This window comes from Mandrillus leucophaeus, unplaced genomic scaffold (assembly GCF_000951045.1).
Source record: "Mandrillus leucophaeus isolate KB7577 unplaced genomic scaffold, Mleu.le_1.0 Scaffold58, whole genome shotgun sequence".
NCBI classification, from domain to species: domain Eukaryota; kingdom Metazoa; phylum Chordata; class Mammalia; order Primates; family Cercopithecidae; genus Mandrillus; species Mandrillus leucophaeus.
In genome coordinates, this window is record NW_012106252.1 from 2,773,740 (window position 1) to 2,780,110 (window position 6,371).

The 6,371-nt window shown below is 41.3% G+C and overlaps 1 pseudogene across 1 annotated transcript in view; it reads left to right on the forward strand.

The window, feature by feature from the left end:
- LOC105553091 overlaps positions 1-6,307 on the forward strand; it is a 24,954-nt pseudogene extending 18,647 nt beyond the window's left edge. Inside the window, exons 2-9 of the transcript XR_001008098.1 lie at positions 1,739-2,059; positions 2,445-2,527; positions 3,197-3,353; positions 3,459-3,616; positions 3,738-3,867; positions 4,261-4,478; positions 5,735-5,832; positions 5,988-6,307. The product of XR_001008098.1 is annotated as a keratin, type I cytoskeletal 24-like (transcript). The remainder of the gene's footprint in view (positions 1-1,738; positions 2,060-2,444; positions 2,528-3,196; positions 3,354-3,458; positions 3,617-3,737; positions 3,868-4,260; positions 4,479-5,734; positions 5,833-5,987) is intronic.
- Positions 6,308-6,371: the final 64 nt, after the last annotated feature.

Sequence of the window (6,371 nt, forward strand, 5' to 3'; positions counted from 1 at the left end):
AGACTCCGTCTCAAAAAAAAAAAAAAAAAAAAAAAAAAAAAGGAAGAAAAAGAAGGTGTTGGGTGGATAGAGCTACTAAAAAAAAAAAAAAAAAAAAAAAAAGGAAGAAAAAGAAGGCTACTGCAGTACTCCTGACCAGAGACGATGGCAACACCAAGTTTTTGGCCTAAGCAGCTAGAGGATAGAGCTGTCATTAACCCAGATGGGGAAGACTACAGGAGCTATTGAGTTGAAGAGGAGAGGACAAAATTTTAGGAGCTCATTATTGGACACGTTGAGTTTGAGATGCTGATTAAGTAACCCAAGTGTTAATGTCAAGTAGGTAGCTGCATTTGCCAATCTGGATTTCCAGGAGAAATCTGGACTGGTGATATACATGTGGGAGTTGTCAGCATGTGGATAATATTAAACTCCACACATTGGAAAAGACCACCTAAAAACTGAAAATAGATTTAAAAAGAGAGAGAGAGGGAGAGAAGACGTGCCTATCACACAGGGTTGCTGGGTCCCTCCAACAGTATATGCAGGAAAGCCCAAGACACACATAGTGTAGGCGCTTGCTATCCACCTCAATAAATTCAGTTTTCTATAGTATTGAAATCACCTTTTCACCTATGTAGCTGGCAGAGTTAAGTATTATAGGCTTACCTCTTCAGAGTAAAATAAAACATCGTAGACATCCATAATTAATGAGGAAAGTGGGCTCTTATCTTTGAATGTTTTTAGTGAAAACTATGGCTACAAGATCAGAATGATGTTTTTAAAATCCTTAGGGATAGGCCAAAACTAATGGACTTAAGTAAGAGGAATAATTCCTTTGACTGTTGAATCAGGAGGCTAAAAAGAAACATTATTATTGCGCAAAAGTCTTGCATAGAATAATCCAATGACACTTTACTAACAACCCCACCCTTATCAACAATGTGTGCTCTCCAAGCCAATCCTCATAAATTAGCAAAGTCAGGTTTTCTTTCTGCAAGAATAGTTACAACGCTCAATTTGTTCCCAAAAATTGTTAAGGGAATATGAAGCTACTCATCATTATTATTGGATTAAAAAAGAGAGAAATATTTCCTGACAAATCACTCCTGAGTATTTGAATTGTGACTAACACTGGAATCTGGTATAATAATCTTCCCAGAATTACAAAGGAAGTATGTATGAGTTTAAGGGACCTAGAGAAATGTACGATTTGCCAACTACAGAAGTCTAGGGAGGTGAAAAAATGATTGCCAGGAAATAATGGATTGTACAGCACTAATGAATTCTAATGAAATAATAACAAATCTAATCTTACTCCATGTTTACCCAATTTTTCAAATATTAATTGGCCCAGTAGGGAGAGGTTAACTCAAAATAAATTAACCCAGAATAGGTTGGAAACGTGAAACAAGGACAGAGCCAAATGAAATGAATGCCATAAAAACTGTGTACATAAAGACCAAAGGAGTCCAAATCGGTACACTTTTCACTTCCATCTCTCACACCTAGATAAGCTGAACATTTGCAGGAGCATCATGTCTTACTCTTCCCGTGTCTGCTCCTCCAGGGCTGGAGGCAGCAGCTTGGCCAGGCTGTCTGCTGGTGGAAGCAGCTTCAGCAGTAGAGGCAGATGTGGTCTGGGGGGCGGCACTGTCCAGGGCTTCCAAAGAGGAGCCGGCAGCTATGGCCTGAGTGGGGAGGCCTAGTAGTGGCTTTGGAGGTAGCTTTAGTGGGGGATTTGATAACCGCTCTGTAGGAGGTGGTCCTAGCTTCAGCAGGATCTCTGGATTCTGCGGGAGTTCTGGATTAGGTGGTGGTGCTAGTGGAGGCTTCTGCAGTATGGCAGTTGTACGGGAGGTGGTGGTGGCAACGGAGGGCTTTTTCCTGGAGGGGAGAAGCAAACCATGCAGAACCTCGGTGACGGCCTAGCCAATTACCTAGACAATGTCAGAGCCCTGGAGGAGGCCAACACAAAATCAAGAAGTGGTGTGACAAATTTGGGCCTGGGTCTGGAGACGGTGGATCTAGAAGAGATTGCAGTAAATACTATCCAATAATTGAAGATCCCAGGAACCAGGTGAGAAACTCAGTGACGGTACCTCTTTTGTACTTATTTATTAAATTTTAGGACAATATGAAATTGTTCTTTTATTTTTTGCTCAATTGTTCCATGCAGAATGTTTCAGATATATATTTGGTAAAAAGAGAGAGAAAAGAAACAAGAAACGTTCCATGATGTCACTCTAGATTTATTTAGAATGTAATTCACACTGGACATTAGTTACTAAAAAATTTTTCTAGATCCGGCCACTGCACTCCAGCTTGGGCAACAGAGCGAGACTCCGTCTCAAAAAAAAAAAAAAAAAAAAAAAATTTCTGCAACTGTATCTTGACAGTCAAAGGTAAATCAGTAATGACATGTTACTCATTAAAATGTTCATTAGTTTTACTGCGTCTCCTAGATCATTGCAGCCACGATTAATAATGCCAGCATGACTTCCCCAATTGACAAAGCTGGACTTGCAGCAGATGACTTCAAAATGAAGTGAGTTTGTTTCAAAATATCAATTGTTACCATGACAAAAAATAAGACTTACGTTTTTACTTTTAACATAAAATGTATATAAAGGCAATTAGATCCAAGTACCAGATAACTATATTAGTATAAAATATCTATACTGAAGGAAAAAAGGCCAATTTTAATGTGTATTTAATGACAAGAGATTCCAAAATTGGAATTTTGAAAAATGATTTCAGGCCAGGCAGGGTAGCTCACGCCTGTAATCCCAGCACTTTGGGAGGCTGAAGAGGATGGATCACCTGAGGTCAGGAGGTCACCTGAGACCAGTCTGGCCAACATGGTGAAACCTCATCTCTACTGAAAATACAAAAGATTAGCCAGGCATGGTGGCAGGCACCTGTAATCCCAGCTACTTGGGAGGCTGAGGCAGGAGAATCGCTTGAACCCAGGAGGTGGAGGTTGCAGTGAGCCGAGATCACACCACTGCACTCCAGCCTGGGGGACAGAGCAAGACTCCTTTTCGAAATTAATTAATGAATTAATTAAGAAATAAAAATGATTTCATAGTCTTTGTTTAAATATTTTGAAAGAATTTCAACTTGAGCTGGATGTCAGTAGGCAAGTCCTTTTTAAAATAAAGCTTCTCAAAGTAGTTAATCTAATTCATCTATCATATTCCAAAGATCTCCTAAGGTATGAAAACAAGCTCTGTCTATGCCAGTCGGTTGAAGCCTATGTAAATGGCCCGCAAAAAGTACTCAATGAGCTGAATGTGACCACATGAGACCTTAAAATACAGTCGGAAAGCCTAGCAGAAGACCTGCCTTATCTCAAGAACAACCCCAAGGAGGTGGGAGAAAGAAACCCATCAAGGGACTTCCCATCACCATTCAGCAAGGTCCCCAACCTCAAAGGATCTTTGCTACTGTGACTTTTGCGTTTCCTCTCCGCCAAGAAAGGAGCACTTTGCAGAGACAGTCCAGTGGGGACGCTGACTGTAGAAATGAACTCGGCCCCAGGGGCAGATCTAACCAAGCGGCTGGACTGCATGAGGCAATAGTAAGAGGAACTGGCTGAGCAAAACCTTAGGGAGGCCGAGGACTGATTCAACAAGCAGGTAGCTCAACCCTAATCCTAACCCAAACTTTAACCTGGCAAAGTGAGAGAAGATAGAAAGTCAGGCAGAGTAATTACAGCTTCTTTGATTTCACTGTACTTTGTTGATTTCGTGCTTGCAAAGTGCATCCCTGCAGACACAGATCTCCACGGATGCTGAAGCAGTTAGCTCGGCCAAGAGTGAGATAATGGAGCTGAAACGAGTTCTCCAGTCCCTGCACTATGAACTGCAGTCTGTCTTGGCCATGGTAGGTGGGAAAGGGGGGGCACTCACTCAATTTTCTTCTATAGTTTTAAAAAATAGCTTCGCAGACACGGAAGCATGCTGGCAAAACGTTGGCTTTTGTAAATAATAGTACCTATCTCATAAGGTTGTTATGAGAATTAAATGAGTCAATATTTATAAAATACTTCGAACGGTGCCTAATAGTGAGTAGGAACTGCTATATAGTTACAGTAGCACTCTCTGATTAATATTTGCTATCATTACTATTACTGGGTATTAATTATCAAAGGTAAATCTCTATTAAGTGGTTCATTTGGAGACACCCTCACCATACAAAATACATGTTTCAGAATTCATCATGTTGAATACCGAGGAGTTATTCTGACAAAGCTTCAATTTTCATGTGCGTTTGTAGCAAAGCTCCCTAGAAGGAACCCTGGCTGACACAGAAGTTGGCTACTTGGCTCAGCTGTCAGAAACTAAGATGCATATCAGCATCCTGAAGGAGCAGATCTGCCAGATCTGGGGCGAGACTGAATACCAGAACACAGAGTATGCGCAACTGCTGGACATCAAGACACACCCGGAGGTGGAGATCGAGACCTACCACCGCTTGCTCGGTGGAGAGGGAGGGTGAGTCACCAATACCTTGATTTTGTTGTTAAAATCACTTTCTTAAAAATGAAGAAACTTGATTCAGAGACTGAGATTTACAGTCTTAGCAAGTTTCAAATCAAGTACAATCTGAAAAGCTAGTAGAAAAAAGAAAAGAAAAAAACCACAACTTTCCATGGTATCACTCTAGATTTATTTAGAATGTAATTCACACTGGGCGTTAGTTCCTTTACAATTTTCCTGCAACTATATCTTGATAATTAAATGCAAATAATAAATTACATGTTATTCTTTAAAGTGTTCATTAGTTTTTTTGTATCTCCTAGATAACTGCAGTCATTTCGGAGACAGGGTCTCACTCTGTTGCCCACGCTAGAGTGCAGTGGTGTGATTACAGCTCACTGCAGCTTCTACCTCCTAGGCCCAAATGATCCTCCCACATCAGCCTCCTGAGTATGGGGACTACAAACGTGAACCACCATGCCCAGCTAATTTTTTTTTGTTTTTTTTTTGTTTTTTTTTTTGAGACGGAATCTCACTCTGTCACCAGGCTGGAGTGCAGTGGCGCAATCTCGGCTCACTGCAACCTCTTCCTCCCGTGTTCAAGTGATTCTCCTGCCTTAGCCTCCTGAGTAGCTGGGACTACAGGCACCCGCCACCACGCCTGGCTAATTTTTGTATTTTTAGTAGAGACAGAGTTTCACCATGTTGGCCAGGATGGTCTCGATCTCTTGACCTCATGATCCACCCACCTCGGCCTCCCAAAGTGCCGGGATTACAGGCGTGAGCCACCGTGTCCGGTCTAATTTTTTTTACTTTTGGTAGAGACATAGTCTTACCATGGTGCCCAGGCTGTTCTCAAACTCCCGGTCTCACGTAATCCTCCTGCCTCAGCCTCCCAAAGTGCTTGGATTGCAGACATGAGCCATTCACCCAGCATGCTATTAATAATGCCCAGCTGGCATTGTTAATAATGCCAGCATTCACATACAACTTTTGTGTGGGCATATGTTTCCATTTCTACTGGGTATATACCTTAGAGTGGAATGGCTGGGTCATATGTCAGCCCTGTATTTAACCTTTGAGGAACTGCCAGACTATTTTCCACAGTGGCTCCACTATTTTGCATTCCTACCAGCAGTGTAGGAGGGTTCCAACTTCTTCACATCCTCACCAACACTTGTTCCACTTAGAAAGAAAATATGTCTGCTTCTTTAGAGTTTTTGGCCAAAGAGAAGTAACTGATAACAACCATTTCTTTTATTTGTCAATAGTTCCGAGGCCAGAGAAGCTGCATCTCAAGGATCATTCTCTGTGGACTCCAGAGGAAGAATCAGCACAGCTCAGTCAAGGGGAAGAGTCGCTTTTTAAAGTAATACTTCCTGCTTACTTAGTGAGCATCCATCATGAATAAAGTGTGCTTTCCTTATCCCCAGAAATCTGGGCTACAATAATTCACTTTAAAGCATGACTTGTGAACCAACCTTTACATTTCCAGTTCTAAAACTCTCCCAGTTTCTCTTTTAGATTCACATAAAAGCAGAGGAACCAGGTTGGTGACGGATAATGACCAACTAATTTCATCTCAAGTCAACAATGTTTCTGATGTGAAATTCAAGAGTGAGATGCAGGCAGCTGAGTCCTGTCCCCAGGATGTAAATGATGACACCTAACAAAGGCGTGGTGAAGCACCGCAGCAAACCTACAGCCACAGAGCTGCAGCTACTCCTGTAATTGTTTTTCAGATTCTTTTGTCTTATTGGTTTGGTTTTGTCTTTAAATTGCAAAATGTGTTTTCCTTCTTAATCATTCTGTGTCAATAAACTTTCTTCCTGTTGCAAATCAACTACATGAATCTTTGTCCTTTTGTTTCACACTGACTTGTTTTATAACAGCTTTATTGAGATATAA